Source organism: Oryza brachyantha, chromosome 12 (genome assembly GCF_000231095.2).
Source record: "Oryza brachyantha chromosome 12, ObraRS2, whole genome shotgun sequence".
NCBI classification, from domain to species: domain Eukaryota; kingdom Viridiplantae; phylum Streptophyta; class Magnoliopsida; order Poales; family Poaceae; genus Oryza; species Oryza brachyantha.
The window spans coordinates 7,644,120-7,655,822 of NC_023174.2; positions in this window are offsets into that span (position 1 = coordinate 7,644,120).

Here is an 11,703-nt window from a genome sequence, read left to right on the forward strand (position 1 = left end):
ACGGAATGGCTGGATTCGTGGCAGAGTTGGCAAGAGTCTCATTCACGGCAGGATACCCCTATGAGCCAGAGTACACCATGATCCACCCTCTTGAAGGCGAGTTTCCCCACCGTGTCAGATTGGAGCTACATGGAATCCCCGGTTTCCTCCCTAACTTGGAAGCAGAAGGAGCCGTAGGCTCACATGAGCATGCCTGCCAGGAAGCTGCTTACAGTCTGATGACAACGCTCAGGGCCAGGCACGACCTGACGTTTCGGCATTCGGCTTACTGGTATCACCCTGGTCGTGGACCCAATTCCATGGTCAGTAGGTTTCGGTCTGCCCGAAGTGAGCAAGACCCTACCTTCGGTAGGATGTGCACGGTGCTGCAGGGCCTCGACCAGATGCATCACGACCTCCATGAAGCGTCCAAGGCCTTGAACGACGCCAAGCTCACTCAGATCGTCCGTCTGCAGGATGAGATCGACCGTTTGAAGAAGGAGAACGCCAGGCTTAACGGACTTCCAGAGCCCGGCGGTGCAAGGCTTTGCACCATGGCAAGGAAGCGAACCCGTGGGCCGCCAAGAGTTTAGTCCTACCCCGGTGCCCTGGATGAACCAAGACCACTGATGCAGATAGTGCCAACCTCTCCGACCCCGGTGCCCGAGGAAGGTGTCTCCCCTTTCGATGCAGCAAGGAACCGCAACGGGATCGTCACAGTCTCTAGCAGCAGTGAGTCCGCTTCTGGTGAAGGTGAAGATGGTCTCCCCAGCAACTCTAGGAGCCGTTCTGAAGACGAGGAAGAAGATCCGTCCCCTGTCGTCGATCGTCGCTCTCCTTCCGCGCCCTAGTCGTCGCCTTTAGTTTCGTTCTTAGTCATTGTGTGCTAGCTTTGGTGTGTTAGGTTTGCTTCGCTTGGGGCTAGTGGTGAACCATAGCAGTAGTGGGGTTATGGTTGTACCGCCAGGAGTTGTGTGGTTTTTAAGTGTGTTTCTTAAGCAAGACAATTACAGTTCATTAATTAAATAAAGCCCCGTTTGCTTAGCCGTTTCTTTTTCTTCTTTCTCTTTCTGTTCCCTCCCGCTCCTGCAGATGGTGAACACCCGCCACGGCAACCGCGACACCGATCAGTCCAGCACCGGAGGACCGCCCCAACCGCCTCCACCAGAGAACCCGTCACTCGCTCAGATTCTTGCTAGCTAGACCCAAATGCTCGCTTGGATGATGCAGCAGATGCAACAGCAGCAGCAGCAACACCAGCAAGTGTTACAGCAGCTCTTAAACCAGAACTAGAACAACCAACAACAGCATGGACCACCCCCAATGTAGTCCAAGTTGCCAGAGTTTCTCTGTGTTCGTCCCCCGACTTTCTCAAGTACTACCAACCCCATGGAGGCAAGTGATTCGCTCCATGCTATTGAGAAGAAGCTCAACTTACTGCAGTGCACCAACCAAGAGAAAGTCTCCTTCGCCGCACATCAACTGATTGGTCCTGCCTCTGCTTGGTGGGATAATTTCCTGGTTACCCGCACCACTACCACAGAAGTGACATGGGCGGAATTCTGCCTTAACTTCCGTAAGGCCCATATCCCTAATGGGATAGTCACCCAGAAGAAGCGTGAGTTCCGGTCTTTGCAGCAAGGTACCAAGACAGTGACAGAGTACCTTCAAGAGTTTAATCGCCTAGCGCGGTATGCCCCCGAGGATGTTTGCACTCATGCCGAAAGACAAGAAAAATTCCTCGGAGGTTTGGATGACGAGTTGAAGAAGCAGTTGCTTTCGGGCGACTATACTGACTTTGAGAAGCTGGTCGACAAGGCCATCCGTCAGGAGGACCAGCACCTCCAGATGGATAGGAAGAGGAAGGCCTCACAGTTCAGGTCTAACCAGCCGCCTCCTCAGAAGCCCCGGTTCCACACTGGCCCCCATCCTCAGAATCAGCAGCATGGTCAATCGACCTTTATTGTCCGCCAACACCGTCCCTACAACCCCAACTTCTCCAGTGGCTCGTCCCAGCGTGCTCCACCTCAGCGTGCTCTCCCTGCACCAGCTCCCCGACAACAGAATGCTCCCCCACCAACAGCTCAACCTCCTCCAGCCAGAAAGGATGCAGGTGCAAAGCCTGGAGTGTGCTACAACTGTGGCGACCCAGGTCACTTTGCCGACAAGTGCCCGAAGCCGAAGCGTAGCGGGCAGAGGTTTGTGCAAGCTCGTGTCAACCACGTCACTGCAGAAGAAGCACAGGCTACGTCAGAAGTAACACTAGGTACGTTTCCTGTCAACTCCGTACCTGCTATAGTATTTTTTAATTCTGGTGCTACACACTTTTATTTCAAGAAAGTTTGTGGGAATGCTTGGCTTAAGAAGGGAAAAGTTAAGAAACCCGATGCGGGTTAGTACTCCAGGGCATAGTATGTTTTCGGACCTTTATAGCCCTAATGTGCCCATAGAAATCCAAGGGACATCCTTTCTAGCCAATCTCATCCTTCTTGAATCTAAAGACCTAGATGTCATTTTGGGAATGGACTGGCTTACCAAGCATCAAGGAGTGATTGATTGTGCCAAGCGTACAGTCACCTTGACCAGTAATGGAGGTGAAGTAGTGACATATCAGTCGCCGGAGTCAGTAATAACTAGGACTTGTTTGAATCAGATGGAAGCCGAAGAGCAACCCTCTGAAACAGTCAAAGATCCGAAGAAGTTGGAAGACATACCAGTGGTTTGTGAGTATTCGGAGGTGTTTCCAGATGATCTCACAACAATGCCACCAGCAAGAGATCGAGTTCCGTATCGACTTGGTACCAGGAACTGCACCGATCAATAAGAGACACTACAGGATAGCAGCTAATGAGATGGCAGAAGTGAAGAAGCAAGTGGATGAACAGCTTCAGAAAGGTTACATCCGACCAAGTACCTCGCCTTGGGGTGCCCCGGTTATTTTTGTTGAGAAGAAGGACAAAACAAAGAGAATGTGTGTCGACTATCGTGCTTTGAACGATTTTACCATCAAGAATAAGTACCCTTTGCCAAGGATTGATGATCTGTTTGATCAGTTGAAGGGAGCCAAAGTTTTCTCCAAGATTGATTTGAGATCATGTCACGCCCTGAGTTTTACCCTAGCCAAGAAATAATTAATAATGCATTAAAAATAATTTGTTAATTAAAGTTCAGGAGAAACTCAGTGTATAAATTAATTTAATTAATTGGAAGCTTTTAAGAATGTTCTAAAATGTCCCGAAAGCATTTTAAATTATTAACAGGATTTATATTTGAATTGCAGTCAGTAAAATTTGCTCAAATAAACTTAATAAAAATCGACAAAATTGGAGGCAATTTCTTTTTTTCCCTCCTTCCTTTTTCTTTTCTTTTTCCCTTCTCCCTTTTTTCCTTTTACCCTTTTCTTTTTCTCTTTTCCTTTTTCCTCTCCCTTGGCCGAACTCCTCCTCCTCCCTGGGCTGTACGATCCTCTCCCCCTCCACTCCAAGCCATGCAGCCCCATCTCTATCTCCACCAAAAAAATCAATTCCAATTAATTAAAATTCTAAATCTTATCTCTTTGAAAGCTTATCTATTCCTTGTTAATAGGAGATGCATAACGAGATCTATCTCTGGCTTCCCCTATAAATACCCCCTACACCCGTGCCTCTTTTCCCCGTCTCCCTCTCCCGTGCATCTCCAGTCGCCTCTTGCGCCTCCGCTACAGCTGTGCCGCCCCTATCCAGTAGCTGCGCAGCAAGCCGCTAGCAGCCCTGCTGCATCCTTGTTCGCAACACGTCGCCGGCTGGTCTCTCTCCACCAAATTTCAGGTTCGCATATATTTTATTCTTGCGAATCAATCTAAATTAATCTACCGTTTAATTGTTTAGGTTTTCTAGCCTAACAGCGAGGAACAACCGCAATCCGTTGCTGATCTCTCCACCAAACCTCAGGTTTGCATACGTTTTATTCATGCAAATCAATCTATCGTTAATCTACCGTGTAATTGCCTAGGTTTCCCAATCTATTAGCTAACGCAAGATTGATCTACAGAATGAAATTCTATTTCGTACACGTAGATTGGTTTAACGTTAAAGTCGTCTAATTCTAGTTTAGCGAGTCGTTAAATCTCAATTTAACGGGTCGTTAACTCCTACCGTTGTTCCGCTAACAGTTCACGGTTCCACGTATCGGATCTAATTTGTCATACGGATCTCTAATTCGTGCATGATTTGGTTCTATCGTGTGAATGCGTGTACTATCTGCAATTTCCCGAGTCGTGTCCCAACCGGCGCTCAAAGTCTGCATCACCTCCCTCGGCCCACTCCTCATTTTCCCTCTTCTCTCGGTCCAACAGCGCCGGCCCACTTCTCCCTTCCGGCCTGCTCTCCCTCCTCTCCTCCCTTCCCTCCCGCTGGGCCGGCCCATAGACCGTAGCCCACTAGCGTCCCGAAGTCCAGGCCACCTCCCTTCTCATCGGGACACCGACAGGTGAGCCCCACCTGTCGGGGTCGTCCCCGTCCTCCGCTCGCCGCTGCGCCGAGCTGCGTCACGCCCTCGCCGGGGCTGCTGCCTTGTCGCGCGCTGCGCTGCACCGCACGTGCGCAGCTTCCCCGCCACGCCGCACCACCATCCACCTGCACACGCTTCCGCTCTGCCTCGCCGCTGCGCTCACCACCGTGTGCCGCATCCGCGCAGTCGCGCCGTGTCCCCGCCGCCTCGCCGTGCTTGCGCCCGCGCCGTGACTTGCCACCTCGCCGTCACCGTGGCCGTTGCCACTGCGTCGCTCCGCGTCCGCTCGTCGCCGTTGTCACGCCGTGACTTGGCCACCGAGCTGTGTGCCACTCACGTGCGCCGAACCGCTTCGCCACCGCGTCGACGCCATCGCGCTGTTGCTCTCCCTCGCCACGCCTGTGTCGCCGTCGCTTCGGTTGCGCCGTCGCTCCGGTTGCGCCGCCGCTCCGGTCGCGTCCGCCGCTCGGCCGCCATGCTGCGTCGCTGCTTGGCCGATGCCACCACCTCACTCTTCCCTCGTACTCCCTTTCGTCGCCGCCGCCTTCGGCGCGTTTCGTGCCCGCGTCCTCGCCTCCGCATCCGCCTGCTGCGTGCCCTTGCCGCTGGACGACGATCGCGCGCCCGCGCCGTCGCTCTGCCGGTTTGCGCCAAGCCGCCGCTCTCGCCAAGCGTATCGCGCCCTCGCCACCGCGCCGTCGCGTCCCGGCCACGCCACCTCTCCCACGCCCGTGTCGCTGCCAACTGCCGCGTGCAACCGCCGGCCGCATTCCACGCCGCCGCTAACAACCTCCCCCGCCTCCTCCGCGTCGGACGCGCCGTCGCCAACCACCGGCCGCAATCCGCGCCGCCGCGCTAACGACCTCCCCGCCCTACGGGCGGTAGCCGCCACCTATAAATCCCCCTCTCCTCGAGCTGCCGCCGCCTTTTTCCACACGTCCCCGAGCCGTCGCTGCGCCCATTGCCTCGCCGCCGCCAGTCGAGCTCGCGCCACACCTCCGGTCACCGTCGCGGAGCCGCGTCATTTCCCATTCCCGCTCGATGCCGACTCGCTGTCGCCCTTCGTGCCGCCGGTGAGCATCCTCTTCCCCTCTCCCTCCTTTTTCTTCCCCTTCGGTAGCCGCCGCCGGCCCATGTGCCACCGCCATGCGCGTGCGCCACTGTTCGCCGCCGACGTGCCATCCTGGCGTCTTCTCCCTCACCTCATCATCGCTGCAGTGGGCCCCCTCGGTCGTTGCCACCACGCCACGCGACGCCAAGCCGTCGTCGCGCCGACTCCGTCGCCAGTCCCCGGCCGTCGTCGCCACGGTTTCCCCTCCATCCTCCTCTGCCTCCCCGCGCATGCGCCACGCCGCCAAGCTGTCGTCGCGCGCCGCTCCTCCTCCTCTCCCCGGCCATGCTCGGCGCCGCCCCGGTCTCCCCTCTCTTCTTTCTCCCCGACCCTCGCCGCCGCGTCGCACGTCGTCGCCGCGCTGCCTGGGGCCATCGCTCGCCATCTCTTGCCGGACGTCACCGCCGTCCACCACCCTCTGCCATCACCGTCACCCTCGCGACGCCGTCGCTGAGCTCCCTCCGCCCACACCCGTGCGCACCTGCGCCACCGGCCGACTCGCCGCCGCGCCGCCTCGATCCCTCCGCCCGCCACCACCTTCGCCTCCCCCTCCTCCACGCGTGTGTGTGCCCCAGACGTCACCGGATCACCACCACCCGTCGCCGCTCTTAGCGCCGTCGCCTGCTCTCGCGTTGTCACCCACTGGGTCACCGCCGTCCGCCGCATACCCGCCGGTCCGCGCCGCCGACCGCCGCCGCCTCCCGCCCCTCCCTCTGTCTCGGCTGAGGCCGAGCAGGCCATCTTCCCTCCTCTCTCTGTTTTCTCTCTCTGGCATGCTGGGCCCACAAGCCAGCAACACCCTCTCTCCCCGTGGGCCCCGCATGTCGGTCTGTCCTCTCTCTCCCGTGCCATGGGACCGCCTTGTCAGCTCTCCCTTCTCTCTCCTCTCCTCCTCGGGCCCACGTGTCATCCCCTCAATCTCTCCTCTCTCCCACTGACAAATGGGCCCCAACCGTCAGCCTCCTCTCACTCCTGTGCTGACGTCTTGCCTCCGATTAATTGCGCAATAATTCATTAAGGTTTTCTGTTTAGTTTAAAAACACAGATAATCTTCTAAAATTCATAAGTAATTCATCTAGTCTTCGTTTAGGTCCATTCAAATTTCATTAAATCCAGAAAAATACCAAGAATCCATTAAAAATAGTTTCTTTCTCTGTTTCAGTAGTTTTATAGCCTATTTTGTTAGTTTTGCCTTGTTTGTCGTAGGTTTTGACCCCGTCGCAGCGCCGTTCGTTCCCGAAGTCGTCGCCGAAGTTCCTCGTGGGTCTAAGCAAGGCAAGTGGCACCCTTCTTTGATCATATTGAACCTATGATTATAAAATCCCCCGCTTTTACATTCGAACATGCATTGTATTCAAATGTATTTACTTTATTTATCTATTGGGCATTTACCAATATACCCGTTGATTCCCACTGTTTACTATTGTCATCCCGGGGTTAATTTGACTAGAAATAGGCTTAGGCAATGCTTAGCTATGCTCAGTACAACTAGCTCACAAATTATTATTTAATTATTTATTAGACTTTGATAGACCTTTAATGGTTGTAATCATTATTAATATCCCATTGAGGATTAATACAACTAAAATATTGCTTATGGTGGGCTGTGGGTGCATGGTTTTGAGAGTCGTGCCCATGGCAATTAAGGACCGGTTCTCAGGAAACCCTGAAAGTCTTACACGTACTAACCACAAGCCAAAATGGGCAACAGTGAGACTTGTAATCTAGCTTGTCCCTATTCGACGTACCAAGGTAAGGGTGAGCGTGATGGAGTATGGACGGGCAATCGTGCTGTAACGAAAGCCTCTGCTGCTTCCGGATTCACCAAGGCACAAGAGGGGACTGCCCGACTTGGTGTAAAGGAGGGGGTGAAACCTGAAGTGCGGTGCGCTTGTCTAGGGAGGGTTAGGTGAAAGGTCTTATCATGGTTTCCATACTGAGGTATCGTGGTGATACGTTGGGGCATGGTAACATGCTTGGCAGCCATGTCTTGTGGGTAAAGTTGTACACCTCTGCAGAGTAAAACTATTCGAATAGCCGTGCCCGCGGTTATTGGGCGAACTGACAGATTCACTGGGATTAGTTGAACCATTAATAACCTGATTAATCTTGGAACTGGTTTGACCCTGCGCAATGTGGTATAACATTGGCAGTGGTTTGGGTCTGTCGCAACGTGGTTTAACGTTGGACAGAGGGTTGACCCTGTTGCAACGTGGTGTAACGTTCGACAGCGGTCTGGGCCTGTTGCAACGTGGTGTAACGTTGAACAGTGGATGATTATTTTAAATGTTTACTTTACTTTTATTTCAGTCTATTTTATTTACTGTTTTGCTAAATTACTGCAGCTTTGTGCAATTTAACCTTAGCATATCCTTGTTACCCTATTGCATTCATTATTCTCCCTCTCTTGGGTGTTACTTGTTGAGTACGGTGGTTTGTACTCAGTCTTGCTTAATTTTTCCCCCACCAGAGCAAGTGCCAGAGCCTGAGTCAGAAGGTTGTTCCGAAGGTTGAAGTAAGGTTCAGTCCGCCGTCAAGAGTGCCTGTGGTGTGGAGTCGTCATCGCCAGCTGAAGCTGAAGATTAGATGGTCTAGTCTTGTTTTTCTTTTTTCTGCTGCATTTCGATAGATAATTGTTTTTGTTTGTTTTTAAGTCGTGGAACTGTGTATTAATTTGTCATAGTGTGTACTCGGGTTGATGCCTGGACCGAGATTTAATACATGCTATTGTTCAGAAATTTGGTGTAAATTTCTGGGCGTGACAAGTAGGCTCAGTCCGCCGTCGAGTGCCTGTGGTGTGGAGCCGTCATCGCCAGCTGAAGCTGAAGATTAGATGGTCTAGTCTTGTTTTTCTTTTTTTCGCTGCATTTCGATAGATAATTGTTTTTGTTTGTTTTTAAATCGTGGAACTGTGTATTAATTTCTCATAGTGTGTACTCGGACTGATTCCTGGACCGAGATTTAATACATGCTATTGTTCAGAAATTTGGTGTAAATTTCTGGGCGTGACAGATCAGGGTATCACCAGTTGAGAATTCGGAAAGAAGATATCCCCAAGACGGTATTCACTACTCGCTATGGCTTGTATGAGTGTACGGTAATATTGTTTGGACTTACTAATGCCCCGGCGTTCTTCATGAATCTCATGAATAAGGTGTTCATGGAATACCTGGATAAGTTTGTGGTTGTCTTCATTGATGACATTCTTATCTACTCCAAGTCAGAAGAAGAGCACGAGCAACATTTGCGGATTGTGCTAGAAAAGCTAAGAGAACATCAGTTGTATGCCAAGTTCAGCAAGTGTGATTTCTGGCTGCGTGAAGTGAAGTTCCTTGGCCATGTGATCAATGCCCATGGTGTAGCAGTGGACCCCAGTAATGTGGAGTCAGTAATCAAGTGGACTCCACCCAAGACGGTTTCCCAAGCCAATGACACAGTTGTTGAAAAAGGAAGAGAAATTCAAATGGTCAAATGAGTGTGATAAGAGTTTTGAAGAGCTCAAGAAAAGGTTGGTGTCAGCACCCGTGTTGATTTTGCCAGATCAGATGAAGGACTTTCAGGTTTACTGTGATGCATCCAGATTAGGACTTGGATGTGTGCTAATGCAAGAAGGGAAGGTGGTTGCTTATGCCTCTCGTCAGTTGAGACCACATGAGAGTAACTACCCGACTCATGATCTGAAACTAGCAGCTGTGGTGCATGCCCTAAAAATCTGGCGACACTACTTAATCGGTAACAAGTGTGAGGTGTATACGGATCATAAGAGTTTAAAGTATATCTTTACACAACCGGATTTGAACCTCCACCAGCGAAGATGGTTGGAATTGATCAAGGATTATAATTTAAGTATCCATTACCATCCAGGCAAAGCAAATGTAGTTGCAGATGCTTTGAGCCGGAAGAATTACTACAATGCTGTGATACCAACGGAAGTTTGTGAGCAGTTACAGCAGGAGTTTGAACGACTAAATTTGGGTTTAGTCGAAGAAGGTTTTGTGGCAGCCCTAGAAGCGCAGCCAACATTGGTGGATCAAGTTCGCCAATCCCAAGCAAATGATCCAGAGATAGCCGAGCTAAAGAAAAATATGCGAGTTGGTAAAGCTCGAGATTTTTTAGAAGATGAACATGGAACAATCTGGATGGGAAACAGGTTGTGTGTACCAGATAACAAGGAGTTAAAGGAGTTGATACTCCAAGAAGCTCATCAAACCCAGTACTCTATTCACCCCGGGAGTACCAAGATGTACCAGGACCTCAAAGAAAAATTTTGGTGGGTTAGTATGAAAAGAGAAATTGCAGAATATGTCGCCTTGTGCGATGTTTGTCAACGAGTCAAAGCAGAACACCAAAGGCCGGCAGGACTGTTGCAACCTCTTCAGATTCCAGAATGGAAATGGGAAGAAATCGGGATGGATTTCATCACGGGTTTACCGAGGACCACTGCCGGTCATGACTCGATTTGGGTAATCGTTGATCGATTAACAAAGGTCGCTCATTTCATACCAGTTCACACTACCTACTCCGGGAAAAGACTAGCTGAGATTTACTTGGCTAGGATCATGTGTCTACATGGAGTACCTAAAAAGATCGTTTCTGACCGAGGAAGTCAGTTTACTTCAAAGTTTTGGCAGAAGCTACAGGAAGAATTGGGAACCCGATTGAATTTCAGCACAGCTTATCATCCGTAGACAGATGGTCAGACGGAAAGGGTAAATCAGATTCTTGAAGACATGCTCAGAGCTTGCGCTCTCGACTTTGGTGGAACATGGGATAAGAATTTGCCGTATGCAGAGTTCTCATACAACAACAGTTATCAAGTCAGTCTACAGATGGCACCTTTTGAAGCATTGTATGGGCGAAAGTGTCGTACACCCCTCTTCTGGGATCAAACAGGAGAACGTCAAGTTTTCGGGACTGAAGTTTTAAGTCAGGCGGAAGAAAAAGTCAGAATAATCCGTGAAAGGTTGAAAACGGCCCAAACCAGACAGAAGAGTTATGCAGATAATCGTCGAAGGGACTTAGCCTTCGAAGCAGGAGACTATGTGTACCTCCGCGTCACCCCTTTGCGAGGAGTACACCGGTTTCAGACCAAAGGAAAGTTGGCACCACGTTTCGTGGGACCATACCGAATAGTGGAACGCAGGGGAGAAGTTGCGTATTAGTTAGAACTCCCTGCTAACATGGCCGGAATCCATGACGTGTTCCATGTGTCGCAACTCAAAAAGTGTCTCCGTGTGCCTGAAGAACAGACCAACTCCAAGCACATCGATCTACAGGAAGATCTAACGTATGTGGAGAAACCAGCACGGATTCTAGAAACCAGTGAAAGGAAGACTCGGAACCGTGTGATCAGATTCTGCAGAGTTCAGTGGAGTCACCACTCAGAAGAAGAAGCGACGTGGGAAAGAGAAGATGAGCTTAAGGCCGCCCATCCGCACCTCTTCGCCAGTACCTCCAAATCTCGGGGTCGAGATTCCGTTTAAGGGGGTAGGTTTGTCACACCCGGAGTTTTGTCCTAAGCCTAAAATCGTAAAAAAGAAATCCGTAAATAACAATTGGCTTAATCAACTCAGGAAGAATCCATCTAAAAGAACCTAATTTAATTAAATCGAGGCTCGCAAATCGATTAACAGGATTTAAATTCAAATTGCAGAAGTATATAATTTGGCCAAGCAAATTAATCTAAAACTCGGCAAAAGTGGGGTTTTTCCTTTTTCCCTCCTTTTTCCTTTCTTTTTCCCTTCCTTCTCAAATTGGGCCGAAGTCCAATTTTCCTCCTCTCCCTTTTTCTTTTTTCTCCTTTTTCTTTTTCCTCCTTCCCGAGCCGGCCCAGCCGAGCCGGCCCACCTCTTCCTCCAGGCCGGCCCAGCCGACCGGCCTTCTCCCCGCGCGCACGCCTCCTTCCCCTGGGCCGCCGCTCGGCCCAGCTCGCTCGCCCGTGCCCGCGAAGTCCGTTGCCGCCTCCCTCCTCCCCCGTGCCACTGACAGGTGGGGCCCACCTGTCAGTGACCACGCCAGCTCGCCCGGGCCCGCGCTGGCCGAGTCCGAGTCCGCCGCCGCGCCGCAACGACCGCCGCCGAGACCTCGCCGCGCCCGACTCGGTCTCCAACCTCCGCCCCGCCCTA